The sequence below is a fragment of the Gopherus flavomarginatus genome, chromosome 8 (assembly GCF_025201925.1).
Source record: "Gopherus flavomarginatus isolate rGopFla2 chromosome 8, rGopFla2.mat.asm, whole genome shotgun sequence".
Classification (NCBI taxonomy): domain Eukaryota; kingdom Metazoa; phylum Chordata; order Testudines; family Testudinidae; genus Gopherus; species Gopherus flavomarginatus.
The window spans coordinates 11400423-11417571 of NC_066624.1; the positions used below are offsets into that span (position 1 = coordinate 11400423).

The 17149-nt window shown below is 46.8% G+C and overlaps 1 protein-coding gene across 1 annotated transcript in view; it reads right to left on the bottom strand.

The window, feature by feature from the left end:
• Window positions 1–17149, bottom strand: part of CD99L2 (CD99 molecule like 2) — an 83465-nt gene that overhangs the window by 48421 nt on the left and 17895 nt on the right. The gene's annotated exons all lie outside the window — the stretch shown is intronic.

A 17149-nucleotide genomic window follows, 5' to 3' on the forward strand; every position in this document is an offset into this window, starting at 1 on the left:
CCTGGCCGAGAATCCCTTCCCTGGCTACTCACCCAGTGGTGGTCCGGGTCTTCAGTGGCACTTCGGTGGTGGGCCCTTCACTCGCTCCGGGTCTTCGGTGGCACTTAGGCTGCGGGTCCTTCAGCGCTGCTGAAGATGCGGAGTGAGTGAAGGACCCACAGCTGCTGCCGAAGACTCGGTGCGCCGCCCGGTGAGTACAAGCACCACAGCGGGTGGCACCTTTTTTTGTTATGTTTGCTCCCCCGCTTTGCCCCAGGCCCCCTGAATCCGCTGGGCAGCCCTGCCCTAAAGCACTAATATTCTAGTAGTAACATAACCTGGTATTATACCCACCACTGAGTCCCAAGCAGTAGTAACAGGCAATGAACAATTCCGCCTTCAGAAAATGCAAACACTGAACACCCAGATGCAAAACATACAGCAAATAGAGAAGGGGTGACCTGGATAGGGAAGAAACAGCCTTTCCAAAAATGCTCCACCACTATTACAAATACGCTTCAATTCAGGAAGATGCTCCAGCACTTTAAACATGCCATTAATCCTTTCAGAGGTGGGAGTTTGTGTAAACAGCAGGGGAGCTGTGAGCTAGTGCTGCAATCTCCAAAGTCTGGAGGGCTAAGTGCCCCATTATTTGGAAGATCCGTGGTACCTGGTAACATTGGGCTGTGTTAGGCTATGTCTACACTACAAAGATAGGTTGACCTATGTTAGGTCTACTTACAGCCATCGCATTCATTACTGTAGTGGCTAATGTCCACACTACCTTCCTTGGGTCGGTGGTGCATCCACCGGGAACGCTTCCACCGCCCTTAGAGAGGCAATCTGTGGAGCTGAGTGCCCTGTCTCTCAGCTCCGCAGGCAGCTCCCTGATTGGAGCCTGGCTGCCCCACAAGCTTCTGGCAGACTGCACCCTCTCTCCCTCGCCTCCCCATTCCCCACCAGGAGTGGAGGAAGCCATGAGAGGCTTCCCTCACTGCCCACTCCCTACCAGGAGCTGGGCAGCCTTGTCAATTTCAGAGCTCCAGAGCCTAGTGAAAAGAGGATATCTCCATGTTGGGTGAAATTCACCCAAGGGAGAGGGCTGTGTTATGAGCATAAGTGGTACACGAACCCTGCATCAGACCCAGCACTGAAGTGACATAAAGAATATGAAATCAGGACACTTTTTGGGGTCGGGCTATTTTTTCCCCAGGTTTCCATGAGGATTTGGGAAAAGCCAATATACGGAATGTCTTTATTCATTGAAATCTTACCTATGAATTACTATATTTGGCACTATCCATTTCATAATGGTTTCCTACTGTTACCCAATACAAGTCAACAAAAATCACTTTCCAGGGCAAGTTAAGCAGAGGAATTCCCTGGGTGTTGGCTAGATTAAAATTTGTATTAAAATTTATGTTTAAAATCAAATTTACACAAGTTAAGAGGGAAGGTACTGTACATCTGGGGTTGGGCTAGGGTTATGGGAGATTGCAAGTATAGGTTACAATGTTCACGAAGTACATATATATATATATATATATATATAAAGTAACCAACATAGATCCAGATTGGAGTGTGTGTAATACATTGCCAATTAATTAAAGCTGACAACATCTTTGTTTCACCCAAGGAGGATCAGAGACATATTATAACCTTATGGATCAATACCCAAGCACCTTGTCAATACACTACACACACCTGTGTGCTCACCCTAATAGATAAACACTACTCTCCTTATTCTGTTATTAAACAGTAATTAACTTGGCACTTCCCAGCCAGATGCTCAAAATCCAGCTAACACACACACATGCATATTTTTTTATCTTTGCCTGGTATTTACAGCAGGGAATTTGTATTCACGAGAATTTGTTCTATTCCTGATTATCAGACTCTCTGCTGGCTGCCTCAGTTTCTCCATCCATATAATCCAACTTCCACAAGTCTGTAAACTATAAGTTCAGATGAAAGGTGCTATATAAGCATAAAGTACCATTATATTAGAGTTTGTTTCTACTCTTCAAGGAAGTTTATGGTACACAGTTCTATTCCGAAGTCTTACAAATGCTTCTGTTGTGGCTTGTCTACACTTACTGGAGGATCGAAGCTGCAACGATCAATGCATCGGCAGTTGATTTAGCGGGTCTAGTGAAGACCCGCTAAATCGACTGCCGGTCGCTCTCCCGTTGAGTCCTGTACTCCACCTGATCAAGAAGAGTAAGGGGCATTGATGGTGGGAGGGATAGTTCAGTGGTTTGAGCATTAGCCTGCTAAACACAGAGTTGTGAGTTCAATCCTTGAGGGGGCCACTTAGGGATCTGGGGCAAAATCAGTACTTGGTCCTGCTAGCAAAGGCAGGGGCTGGACTCAATGACCTTTTGGGGTCCCTTCCAGTTCTGAGATAGATATATCTCCATATATTATTATTATTTATTATTTTGACACTGCATATTATTTTGACCCCACAATAAGTAGATCTAAGCTACATTTCATGTAACTCAAATTACGTAGCTTAAATTAACTTTTCCCTTTAGTGCAGACAAGGCCTTGAGAATACACTAAATACATTTAAGCTGTTTTGCCTTTAAACATACCCACATTGCCTGAATCTTGTTGGTCTAAAATCTGGTTTCTCTTCCAGCTCCCTTCTTCCTTGCCATTAATAGAGCTCTGTGCAGGATTCCTGATGCTAGTTATTTAGGCCATCATTCTACCACCAAATCTAGGCCTTAGAAGCTGCACTTGAGTGATTTTCACTGCCAATTTGTTCCTGCTCACAGCAGATTGAAGTCGTGCCCAAAGCCTTTCCCCTTCAGGCACAGTTTTATAATTTGCCGCGCTCCAGTAAAAGAAGGTTGGCCGCTGTGCCTCATCCTGTCCCCATCTCAGTCAATGGGAATACTCCAACTGAAGCTAAGGGAAGCAAACGTGGGCTTGTTAGTTTTTGCAGACACTTTGTAGCCTGCAGTACTGGAATGGAACAAGACAGATAGGCACTGCTTTGCAGAGTGGCAGAGCAAGGCTTGGAGACAGCCACAGCTATATCCTCCTTGGATGTTCAAGAGCTAGTAGAAAGGGGTACAATCGATTGGGATTTTGGGATAATTTTTACACAATCTGGTCTCTACTGATCTTTTGTTTGTTTTTTTGTCCTCCTCCTTCCCTTCCCGCACCATCCTAGTTCTGGAGTGTGGCTTGGTTACTAATTAATTCCGTGTAGCTCGAAAGTTTACTTTTCACCAACAGAAGTTGGTTCACCAAAAGTTCTGGGACCAACACATCTACCATAACACTGCAAAGGACATTTAGAATTAAGGTAGCAAATCAAAGCCAACCCTGCAGTTGCAACTTACAGTTTTAAAAAATAAAACCGAAAGACGTGAGTTAAGGCTGATTTGTCACACAGTGTTCGCTACCAGGGGTACACGTACCCCTGGGGATACGCAGAGGTCTTCTAGAGGGTACATCAACTCATCTAGACATTTGCCTAGTTTTACAACAGGCTATATGAAAAGCACTAGCAGAGTCAATACAAACTGAAATTTCATACAGACAATGTCTTGTTTATACTGCTCTATATATAGCAGACCCTTCCTAGAACGCGTCTATATAGCGCGAATTCGCATATAACACGGTCGCAGCCATAGATCCCAAATTTAATTACTTTAATTGCAATTCATCTTAACGCGGTCCCTGCGTTAACACAGTACCACTCATGGATCCCAAATCCTGCGTTCTAGTGAGGGTCTGGTGTACTACACACTGAAATTTAAGTACAATATTTATATTGTAATCAATTTTTTTTAATTATATGGTAAAAATGAAAGAGTCAGCAAGTTTTCAGTACTAGTGTGCTGTGACACTGGTATTTTTATGTCTGATTTTGTAAGCAAGTATTTTTAAGTGAGGTGAAACTTGGGGTACACAAGACAAATCAGGCTCCTGAAAGGGGTACAGCAGTCTGGAAAGGTTGAGAACCACTGCTTTTGGCTTTCAGTGTGGTCTCTGATCTCCCTTGCTTTTCTACGATATTTTTAATCAGACCTCAATGCTCTTTAAAGGTGGAAGCTATTTTGTAGCTAATGCATTCTGTTCTCATTATTTCCAGTAGCAGGAGGCCTCAAACAACCAATTGTCCTAGTCAGCTTTTCCCCCCCACAATTATATATATTCTAATTAAGCACTACTATTTGACAAGGCTTGAATTATAGCATTGTAATTCACACCTAGCATAGTTATGTGATCTATGCTACTAGGTGTGAACTGTATTCTACTATAGCCCAAGCCCTCATGTTTCTGAGTGCAATATATATATATGTTCAGCTTCTTTTCAAGGACCTTGGAATTTAATGCTTGTGAAAGTACTAAATTGACGGACCCAGAGACTGAGGTGTCTGCAGAACAGGTACAGAAAATGCAGCAAAAGTGCAAGTTTCCTTGCCTTACCCACGTCAGTCCTTTAAGAGATAGGATGAAAGTAGTTCAGTGTTCTCTATATGGTGCTGCTCCTGCGAATAAATGCATCAGTGCAGACCTCTGTGCTACATGTAGGCACAGATATAGAGGGCCAGCTACCTTATCCGTTTCCAGGATGGCCTACATCTTTCTGCACTGTTAGCGTCTCTGCTGACCCTGCACACCAGGGAGCAAACTGGCAATGGGGGCTTAAACAATTTGGTCCCTTGTCCAGTAGAAAATGGACTTGGAAGACCCAAGCAAAAAGACCTGGCTATTCAACAGTCATCTGAGAACGTAACAACCTCCAGACCTTGCACAGATTTGAACGGATGATCTTAACATGAAAGATTCTGTATTGTATTACCACCCCTTTAGGAGACTTCCAAGCCACTGTTTACAGCAAAACTGTACTAAACTCCACCTGTATCTCTCTGAGACACTCTAGGTTCTCCCACTTTCTCTGTGAAGGTAAAACTGCAGCATTCTGCAAGGGCCACCCATTACAAAAACATCACTCTCTTCACAGAGTGGGGTTCAAAATATTTACTAAGATATTATTGGGACACTGGTAAAACAAGTACCACCTCTGGCTAAGGCCATAGGCATTAAGCTAAGAATTGACAAACAGAGCTGGAAACCGAACCAGCTCACCTGTATGTTGTTTTATTTTTGTTCAAAATAGGTGTTAGTGTCATAAGAATGTATTCAGTGTTTAGACCAGTGGTGGGCAAACTTTTTGGCCCAAGGGCCACATCTGGGTATGGAAATTATAGAGCAGGCCATGAATGCTCACAAAATTGGGTTGGGGTGCACGAGGGGGTGAGAGCTCTGGCTGGGAGTGCGGGCTCTGGGATGGGGCCAGAAAAAAGGAATTCAGGGTGCAGGAGTGGGCTCCGGGCTGGGGCAGGGGGTTACGGTGAGGGCTCCGGCTGGAGGTGTGGGCTTTGGGGTGGGGCTGGGGATGAGGGGTTTGGGGTGCAGGAGGGTGCTCCAGGCGGAAATCTTGGGGTTCAGAGGGTGGGAGTGGGATCAGGGCTGGGGCAGAGGGTTGGGGCATGGGAGGGGTTTAGGGGTGCAAGCTCCGTGCAGCACTTACCTCAAGCAGCTCCTGGAAGCAGCGGCATGTGCCCCCTCCTGCTCCTATGCGGAGGCGTGGCCAGGCACATCTGCACATTTCCCTGTCTGCAGGTGCTGCCCCTGCGGCTCCCACTGGCCACAGTTCCCAGCCAATGGGAGCTGCGGGGGTAGTACTTGGGGTGGGGGCAGTGTGCGGAGCCATCTGGCTGCCCCTAAACATTGGAGGCAGAGGGGAGACATGCCGCTGCTTCCAGGAGCCACGCGGTAGGGCGGCATGCATGCACCGAGCAGCCCCCGGCCTCACTCCCTGGCTGGAGCGTGGGAGCAGGCAAAGCCCCAGCTCGAGGGCCAGATTAAGTCGGCTGGTGGGCTGGATGTGGCCTGCGGGCTGTAGTTTGCCCACCCCAGTTTAGACTCTATGGAATGCTTGTAAAGTGCTGCCTGCATTAATCTCACTTGTATTCAGTGCTATAAGGAAATATGTAAGTTTTCCTTTATAACTTTGAAAATGTTTGCTCTGAACTTGTGAACCCAGGCACAAGAATTGTCTCCTCACCCCCACCCCATTAAGAAGGCCTATCAAGATAAAACAGGCCATTAAAGACCATCACAATACAAAGGATAGGGCCATTCACCAATCACACCTTGGAAATGTTACTGGCAAGGGAGCTCTCTCATGGACTGATAAAAGATAAAACAGAGTCACAAGAAATGTTTTTCATCTCTTTGCTGTTTGAACTCTCATAGGGCCACAGGCACTAAATTAATGCAGAAATCCACAAGGTCAACCTGGGTCCGCCCTGGAAGTCATTTTGAATTGACAGATTACTCCATCTCTGTCACCTTTAGAAACCATGGATGTTAACTCATTTGTATGTTTGCTTGCTTTCACCTGTAAATAACTCTTTTTCCCCCCTCGTTAATACCCTTTAGATAGTTTATTGGAGTACTGGCTACAGACATTGTCTTTGGTATAAGATCTAGGGTACCAACTGATCTGGGATAAGTGACTGATCTCTTATTAGTGGAATAGTTTGTGGTTTTTTTGGTGTAAGTGATAATTTATCACTAAGTCACATTCATATGGGTGGCATGACAGCCTGGAGAGTCCAGAGGGACTCTCTGTGACTCCATGGTAAGACTGTGACCCAGGAGTTCACATTTTGTTACTGGGTTGGTGAAATCTAATTATAGAATAAAGAACAGGAGTACTTGTGGGCTTTTCGTGTAGCCCACGAAAGCTTATGCTCAAATAAATTTGTTAGTCTCTAAGGTGCCACAAGTACTCCTGTTCTTTTTGCGGATGCAGACTAACACGGCTGCTACTCTGAAACCTAATTATAGAATAGTTTGGGGATGTCTGCCGTTCCAGACAGCATCACAGTTATGAAGCAGATTGTAAGCGTTTGATGGCAGGAGGCATCCATTTAGGATAAGTGTATAGAACACCTACCACTATGGGGCCCTGATCCCTGGACCTCTACGTGCTGTTGCAACATGAGTTATAATAAATAAAAAACCTGGACTACAACTGTCAAATACATGCAATTTTGTGACATTCCCCTTCCTTTTTACTGTTGTTTGGAGTTTGCTTACTTAGTTGCAAATTTTCAAAATCATGTGTTCTGTACTGCCTCTCTGACTTAGTGAGGATCTCTTTTTTTGGCCTTTAACCTGTGGGGATGTTCCTTCGACGGGATCTCCGCTCTTTGTTCTACCACGTCTCAGAAATACGTTTAGCCTCAGATCATGTCTCACATTCCCTAGGCCCATCTAGTTTTACAGTTTGTAACATGGCTGAGTTCCCACATGGGTCTCAGTCCTGCAATCTGATATGTTTAGATGAATTCCTGCACCAGCATAGAGCCCCTTTGACTTCAATCGGCCTCTGCATGCGCACACAGGACAGCCCATGCAGATCTGATTGCAGGGCTGCTGACACACCCATGTTGCAGGTGAAATAACAACTGAACGCATAGTTTCTAACTGTGTGCCTGCGCTGTGTATGAACTCTGATCGTGCGCAAGGCTGAACCGTGACAGGCTATAGCTGAGTCCAGCACATGGCTCTGCTGTACAGAAGGTAACGCTTACCTGTCTAAGAAACTGCTGGTGGGATAGCTAGTCTCATGCCTTGCAGGACATCTCTGTGCAGGACAGCAACCCTGACTGGCCACTCTCTTCCCCTGGCACTACCAGCCCTGGTACACTGGCTGCCAGCAGTCACCCCCATGGCTCAGGACAAACACCATCAAAACTTTGGTTTTGTCAGACCCATCTTTGGTTTTGTCAGACCCAACCAAGAGGGAGTTTATTTGGCTGTTGGCCTCTTCTGGTGGGGACATTCCTACCCTACAGCAGCAAGTAAGGCACTGGTAGCAAACAATTGTCTTGCATCAGGCCTATCCTCCTTCAGGGAGGGTCTGGCAGGCAGCAGGCTCTCAAGGATGTAGACATCACTCCTGCCTCAGGGAGCTGCTAACTGGCAGCAGTCTCTCAAGCAGTTCCTGGCCTCAGCCAGACCTCTTGCAGAGAGCTAGTGGTCTGCTCTCCTTCCTGGTCAACCCCTAACCTGAGCTGCCCTCTCCTCGTTAACCTCTCCCTCCACACCTGACACCTACGACAAGGACAATGGGAGGGGGGCACTGCAGCTTGTTAACTCACTCCTGACCCCCTCCAGGGGGAGGTGTTTACGTCATCACGCTGCCCAAATGTTCCCAAGTGTAGGCCAGAGCAGAGCTTTCAGTGCAAAGATGTGGCGAAGCTGAGGGGTCATCTATGCTGGGAAACTTTATTCCAGAGTAAAAATCACTTTGTTCTGCAATAAAGTGGAATAATTGTTCTAGAAAACCTTATTCCAAATAGTTATCCCAGCCAGCTTCTCCATGTAGCTTAGCACTGACAAGCTGATCGTGGGATGGGACGCAGAGGAGCATGGTAACCTTTAACAGGTTCTATCTGGGTCTTTAGCCTATGGATTCTCCTCCCATATACCAGAGCTAGAGGACAGACACATACACACAGGTGAGCTCAGTCCTATAATAATATAGCGCTGTAAATGAACCATCCCGACGAGAGGCATACATACAGCTTTTTGCACCGGGGCTATGGCATCACGGTGCCAGTGTAGACACCTTGGTCAATTACTGCGCTGCAACTGGACCCCAGGGGGGTGTCCCACAATGCCTATTCTCACCTCTCTGGTCATCAGTATTGTATTTAGGGATGATCTTTCAACACAGTAACATGGAAAGTGTGCATGGGGGACACCTATATCCAGGAAAGCGTTGAAGGAATCAAACTTTTCAAAACATTTTTATGGTCTTCACTTCACTTGAAGTTTTCCAAACAGATATTTGAAATGTGTCTCCACTTTAAAAGCCAGAAATAAATTTTCCTTTTGAATTCTGGTGGAACAGCCTAATCTCAAAGGGCTGCCAAGGAAATGCAGCCCCTTAGATATCAGATACAAGCTCTTGTAACCTTTTCTAGCACTGCAGTCTTAGTCATCAGCATTTTTCATTCAAATATAAATCAATAGTTGGCAGAGGAATTAATTTTTGCCCTTAGCCCCTTATGAATATATTGACCTGGTGGAGAGAGATGTATCCAATGAGTTATATATGGGCCTGATTCTGCTCCCAATAAAGTTGCTGATGTAAATAAGGAGCAAGAGGGGCCTATAGTCTATGGAATGGTACGTGCTAGGTAGAATGTCTGTGAGCTAAATCTTCTCAGATTCACGTGGCAAACTGGGATGAGTAGAACTGCCACAAAATAGAGCTGAGTAGTCGCTTTAAGCCAGGTTTCACTGTGTCCAGGGAACCAGAAAGAAATGGTTGTCTAGTGTGGCTGGGTCTTTAACTGGAGGAATAGCACAATTGTACTGGAAACCTTGGGATGCTTTTGAGGCAGTCACTTAAAAGGGCGGTGGTGAGGAGGTGATGCCTGCTGGATGTGTCCTTAAAGGTGGCTTCAGTGAGAACCAACATTTTCCCCCACCCTGAAAATCATTTACCATATTGTGAGGATATTACTATGAGAAGTTATCACCTGAAGGCCCTCAGACACACCCCTCTTTGCACCTTCCTCTTCTAACTATTTGGGGCAGAACTCTTAGGACTCTAGAGAAGACAAGGGTCAAATATGTCTCTTACCTACACTCATGTAAATCCAGACTAATCAAGGCCGTTACTCCAGATTTACACCCATGTAAGACAAAGGAGACTCTGGCTTGAGCAGTTTCCAGAAGAATTTGCTTCTTCTCCAGAAAGAGATTAATTTTAAAAACTTTAGTGGCAGATTAATGTGGTTTAAGAGCCTCTGAATATTTAGAGCCAAATATTCCAATCCACTAAACTTACCCTGTGCTGCTCAAGTAAAGCAAAGCAGATTTTCAGACTGGCCAGAAAGGGACAGCAGAAAATTCCCCCTGTGCGAGGGAGATCTGTTGGTGGAAAGCTGGAGAAGGTTGCAAAGCTTCCCGCATACTGGAGAGAAAATACTTCTCCAATTCTCCACTGGCATACGGTTACAGAAAGATCTGACACCAATGGTGTAAGTTAGTACTGCTCAGATCTGCAGTTAGGCTGGGAGGTGTGTGGTCAGGGCATCACTGTTGGCTCCTGGACAGCTCCCCCAACCCCATCAGGAAGGTTAATCCAACTCTTTGCCTTTTGGGGGGGCTGTACTCCTTCCCACTGCCAGCGGAACATTTGACTTCAGAAGTATTAATCAAAATCACTCTTGATTATGGCAAAAACAACCTTTGCTATAATTTTTTTTATGCAATTAACAAGGGTGTATGATAATTCCAAGCAATCTTGCTCTTGAGATTAACGGAAAAGCCTGCCAGGAAACACATGAATAAAGCTTTAAGATCAAAATTTGCATAATGAAGACTTTTTCTTCGTGGATAGGCTAATGGTGGTTCTGTTTCAAGCCTATTAACAGCAATGCTTAAAAGCCTGTGCTAAAGTCAGCAAACTGACAATGGGAGACTGTGACCGAGACAGTCTCCATGACCTTTGGATTCACCTCCAATCTACCAGCTAAAGAGCACAGCCTGGGTTTGAATTGCTAAGACATGTTTAATGAATCGTGGCTGTGAAAATACAGATGCTGTGATCATCATCAGCGACTGAACTACAGGACTTTCAGCATCAAAAACCTCGCCTACGTGAGATACCGAAAACCTCCTTCAGCCCTATGTTACGGGCGCTTACATTCGCTGGGGCTAGCCACTAGAGGGAGACATGATTACACAGACAAACCCAAACTACTGCACACATCTACAGAAAAACTCTGGTAACAACAGAGGGCAAGCCGGAAAGCCCCCATATGCAAGTGATCTTTTCTGTGTTATTTTACAATCATGCACACATTTCCTTTGTGTTCAATTCACAGGGCCCTTGTAGATTTTGTAAACGTGGGTAACTGGACTGAATGCAGATCTTTGCTACAATTCATTCAATGCTTTCCAGGAGTAAATTTTTAAACAGGGCTTCATCCCTATCCCTGATAAGCATGATGGGTCTTTGTGTAGTTACAACAATGTTTCATGCGGAGTATTTACATTAAGGGCCTTTACTTATAGACCCAACAGCAACATAATGCTTTGTGCATTGAAAGCCATAGTTAGGCTGCTGCAAAATATCTGGTTGGAACCCAGTCGGACCAAGGGCTGGTTCTAGCCAAGCATCTGAATACTAGCACAGGCCCACTAAGGTTTGGCTCCATTCACTTGCCCTGAAGGACAAGGACCACAACACAATTTTACCTTTGCTGCCTCCTAGACAAGGGTGGCTGGTGATCTGATCCTATCATGCTTATTATTGCTGGGACCCCCCCCCCCCCCCCCCCGTTAGGGATTTTCTGGGGAAGTAAGTGGCTGTTCCCCATCTTCCTACCTATGAGGGTGGGGGAACTGGAGAGCCCGACTGACTCCTGCCAAATTCACTGGTTTTGTAGGCAACAAGAGAGGGGAGAGACACTAGGTCTGAAGAGGGGACTCATCCCCTTAGCTCACAGTGTAGATGCAGCCCCCGTGAATCATCTGTGCTAGTGATATTCCTTCTTTATGGTCTCTTTATGCTACCAAAGCAGCCTAAAGGAGCCATTAGACATTAAGAACGGGGAGTTTCTTCCCTGTTGCTAGCCACAGCTAGAGCGACAGGCAGAGCCAATAGGGTGCAACACTGGGGCTCATGGGCTCTCTGTATCTATCAGTGGCTGGCACTGGACTATCTGCAAAGGGCAACAAGCTGCTTTCTAACCCCTGTGGATCTGGGAAGGTCAGGGGACACACATACACCCTACAGCCTGTGAAGAAGCATGATCCCCAAGACCACCTCAAGAAGAAGGTGCTGGACTTTGGCTAGGAACAGGATGGTGCGGGGGGTCAGGCCACTGTCTGTCCCCCCTCACAAGACAGCAAAGGCAACAAAGCTGTGGGGAGAGCCAGAAATGGAGTGTTTGGATTTTATAAAGCCCAAACCTCCAGTGAGCCTCAGGGGCTGTCCCTGTGACAGAACCTTGCCAGGCTGGCTCAGCCCTAGCCATGATTCAGAAATACACCTGCCATTATCATAGCTGGAGGCCGTTGTGCGGGACTTTCTTTGCAACCGAGTGTTTGATCAAGTAACCCAAGCTGCCATTCACATAAGGGCTAGGCTAAGGCAGCACTTGGCACAGTCTGATGGACTGAACGACTGGCTGATGTATGATTTCAGAAGGTGGCCAGTGACACACTGAAAAGGGGAAAACCAGAACGAGGCTATGTCAACAGACAATACTATACATGAATCTGCTTGTCAGTTAATTTGAGTTCCTCTCCCAGCAGAGCCCAGGAGCATTAATGGGAAACTATCCACATAAACCATCATCCAATGAGAGAACAGATGGAGGCAAATCATCCCTAGGAATTTCCCCAGGAAGTGTTTAAATATTCCAGGTAAACTGGCAGATGAGGCCTTCCAGACACCAACTTGTACTATTATCTGCCTTAAATTTTGTGAGAAATCAGCAGATGGTCCTCTGCTTCCCAGCAAAGTCACTCCTCCACCCTTCTGAAAATATCTTCAGTTCCTTCCAGGCAATCTGGAACAGATACTGTCCCTCTCAGATTCCCTCACTACATAAACTATCCATCTGCGGAATGAGTCCACCCTCCGAAATGGGAATATTCAGATGGCTCGTCCTCCATCACCCAAGGCATTCTACAATAACGTGGTGTGATGTACCCAATCATATCATGGGTTTTGACAGCTACAAAGCCAAAATCTAATTTCAAAGCCCTAGTTTACATCCAGACCCAAGTGCCTCTTCCTGCTCACATACAAAAGCCACGTATAGAGAGTAGATGCTGTCTGCAGGTCAATGGCTAATCAGGCTCCTCTATAAACCTGCCCAAAGTCCAGACAAAAACAGTGCAGGGAGTTTCATATACTACTCACTATGCTGCCATCTCCCTCTCTCACGCTGTGCCTTGTTCACAGAAGTGCTAAGCTCCTTGAGGGTAAAGGCTCACATCTCACTGAGCACAACATTTGCATCCACCAAATAGTCTGCAGTGCAGTCCACAGGTTTTTACTGGGGTTCGCACAGACTTCACAAGGCAAAATGTACAGGATTCAGGTGAATGGTGGAGATGCCAGCACTCCCCTCCTGAACTTTGCCTTGTAACATGTGCCCACAAAAAGATCTCTTGCTCTGAACCACGGTCTATATTAAGGTCAATTTTACCATTCTGTCTTTCCCCTAAACTCTGCCTTGAAAGGAACAATTTAAAACTACAGTTCCCTTTCTGCCCTCACAAGAGTCAAAGGAAACCTGGCCAGACAGTGGGGAAATAGGAAAACCCAGCATCTACCACCCACCAGGAAAATGAAGGAGCCAACCTATTGCTAATGAACAGCTTAAAGCTACATCTACATTGCAGACTTCTGCCAGTCAGGGGTGTGAAGAAGTGTGATGCCTGACTGACACAGCTGTGCTGGCAAAAGCCTCTATTGCACACTCAGCCAAACCAGCAAAACTGGGTTTTTACCAATATAGTTTGTTTCGCTCAAAAGGTGGTGGAATAAACTATACCAACACAAGCACAGCTTTGTCAATATAGCTGCATCCATATTAGGAGCACTTTGCCAGTACAGGTTTCCAGTATTCCTATACTGGTAAAGGACTCCTAGTGTAGAGACAGCTTAAGACAAAAGCCTGCCTAGAAACCAACAGAGGAACTTTGTTCAGCATAAACACTCTTTTCTCCACCACCTCTCTCCTGTGTCTCTGTTCTATCTACTTTAAGACACAAAAAATGTGAAATATTTCTGCTTGGAAACAACAGTTATTCAGTTTACTATATTTTTATGTTTAAAAACAACTAGAACAATGAGAGAGTTAAGTGAATGGCTTGTTTGCTCCAGGGAATAACTTTAGCAATTGACTACATGCCAAATTCTTTTTTCTTTTAAGCTAACGTGCTTGTTTCTCACCCAAAACTTGACTAAAACCATTTCCAATCTTAGCGAACAATTTTTTGTAAGCTTCAGGACTTGCATCATCTCCTCGAAACAGAAAATTTGGTTCAGAGCATGTATTTAGACAGAGTTTGTATCCCTCACAGTGTCAATTTCAGCATGTCAGTATATTAAACCTCAGAAACGGGAGGGTTTAGAACAAGGGTTGGCAACCTTTCAGAAGTGGTGTGTCAAGTTTTCATTTATTCACTCTAATTTAAGGTTTTGTGTGCCGGTAATACATTTTAATGTTTTTAGAAGGTCTCTCTACAAGTCTATAAGCTACTGTTGTATGTAAACAAGTAATGCTTAAGAAGCTTCATTTAAAATTAAATTAAAATGCAGATCTTATCAGTTTAGTGCAGTGGTTCTTAACCTGGGGTGCATGCACTCCCTAGGGCAGGGCCGGTGCAAGGATATTTTGCACCCTAGGCAAAACTTCCATCTTGCGTCCCCCCTGCACATCGTTTCATTGAGGGGCAAATCCCAACGAGCCTTTATAGACCCCAGGGGCTAGCCGTGCCCAGGGGCTGCTCCCCAGACCAGGTTCCCCTCTCCCTGCCCCCTGAACTCCCCTGGAGGGTGCCCAGCCCCCCTGCAAGCCCTCCCCACCCCACCTCAGTGGCCCCTGCCCCGAGTCCACTCACTGGCTTTGCCAGGTTTGGGCCACTGCAGCAGCTCAGCAGGGAGAAGCTGCCTTCCGGAGGCACTGGAGAGCCAGAGCATCCCACTTGTGGCAGCAGCGAGCCCCAGCCATGGAGGAGCCGGTGCGGTGCAGGGGGAAAGCAGACCTGCAAAGGCAGCGGTGCCGCTAGCAGAGAGTAGCCATCACCCCCTCGCCCTTCTGCCCAGGCTGCAGCCCATCACTCCCCAGGGGCCTCCTGCAGGCTGCAGTGGATGTATGCAGGTGCCAGCCCTCATGTGCCCCCTGGATCCCCCTTGCCTAGGGTTACCATATTTCAACAATCAAAAAGAGGGGACAGCCCTGCCCCCATCCACTCCCTCCCACTTCCCACCCCTACTGCCCCCATGAGAACTCCCAATGCTCCCTGCTCCTTGTCCCCCGACTGTTCCCTCCTGCGACCCCCCCAACCCTAACTGCACCCCTAGAACCCCCCCTACCTGTCCCCTGACTGCCCCAACCCTTATCTACACCCTCACCCCCAGACACCCTCAGGATTTCCACACCCCATCCAACCACTCCCCGCCCCGACAGGACTCCCAGAACTCCCGACCCATCCAACCCTCCCCCTACTCCCTGACTGCCCCCTGGGACTCCCCTTACCATGCCCAAGCTGGTCAGACGCTGGCTCCACGTGGAGGCAAAACTCCACGTGGAGTGCTGAGGCAGCAGGAGGGGGGAGCTGCGGGATGGGCAGCGGCGGCTCACACTTCCGGGAGTCACAGAACCCGAGTGCAGTGAGGAGGGAGCCGGGAAGCGCCTGCCCGGGCTGCAGCCCGGTGCCCGCTCCCAGGGGGCTCCTGCAGCGGACGTACGTGGGCGGTGGTCCCAGTGCAGCCCCCGGCTCCCCACTCGCCGCGCTCGGGCTCTGTGGCTCCTGGGAGTGTGAGCCACCTCCCCTCCCGCAGCAGGCTAAGGGCTCCACACCCCAGTGGCTCACACTCCTGGGAGCCACAGAACCCGAGTGCGGTGAGCGGGAAGCGGGGGGGCATGCCTGCCGCTGGTCTGGGGTCCCGGCCACCAGCCCCGCTCTGCCTCCTGCCAGCTGAGTGATTGGAACCCCAGGCCGGCAGCAAGCTGAGCGGGGCCGGCGGCCGGGAACCCGGATAGCAACTGCGTGCCCGGCAAAAATCGGTTCGCATGCCAAAAATGGTACGCGTGCCGTAGATTGCCAGCCCTTGGTTTAGAATGAAAATGCCACATGGCCCTTAAATACAGTGATGTGCTCCTCTAATAAATATGGTCTAATGCAAGAGATGACCTCCTCAGTGCTCTTGGGCAGGCACAGAACACCTGTTTCTTGTGGGTACCCAACCCAGTGCCACTCACAAGGTAGAAGGAGGAGAAAAGCTAGCTTCATATGTCACTTCACATTGGCTTAGGTCACTTGATGTGACAGAACTCTTTGTAAAAAGCAGTGATGCAATGGAAGCATCCTAATGCATCAGAGACTAAGAAGGACAGCATTCCCCCTGCAGGCAGGCAGAAATTTGTACAATAGCCCTGGTACTTAGGAACTTGCAAGAAACCCTGTTGACCACCACCAATGCAAATACTAGCTTGGAGTATGTGGGAGGACCAAGGAGTGAATATGGATGCCCTGACACTGAATGCTATTCACAAGGATATGATCCAGCTTAACCAGAAGATACGAGCTTGATACAGGAATTACTGGGTGAAAATCTGTGGCCTGTGTTATGCAGAAGATCAGATTGGAGGACCATATTGGTCCTGTATGGCTTTTTTTTATTATTACACAAAAATCTATGAATCTATAACTATTTGTAACTGCTAGCAGAGCACATTTCATGTGATAATCTTAAATTCTAGACAAATGTTACCAACTGGTGCGCCTGCTTTGCCCATCATTGAAAAGAGCCATCTCTGGTGTGGAAGTTCGTAACTGCACAAACAGTTCAGTACAGAAAGCAAAGAATTATTACTGGGAAATGTAAGGAGGCAGAATGTATCAGTTGGAATACTAATAAACAACAGGGATATGAGAGGATTTCCCATACTATGCTCTGAAAATAAACCGCTGGGGTCTGGTTCTCCCCACTCATGCTGGCATGACTCCACTACATAAAGTGGAGTGAGTCCTGATTCACACTGATCTGAGAGGAGAATCAGACCCCTTGTGTCTTTGTTTGCACTTATCCAAAATTACCCTGTGCTGTTCAAATAAAACAAAATCCCAGTCAAAATGATTTTCTTCTGTATCAACATTCAAATCTTTCAGGATTTCTCAGACTCTCTTATGTCTCCAGACTAAAAGTGGGTGACAAATTTCTAAGCAAGATAATGGTTCTTTCAGATTTAAGTTATTAATGTCAAAAAGACATCTCTGCCCCCAGTGTTTCATCTACTCTGAAAACTGCTTCCAATTAAAGTGACTAGATCAGGCACATTAAGAGAGAAAGATCAAAGATTCTCAG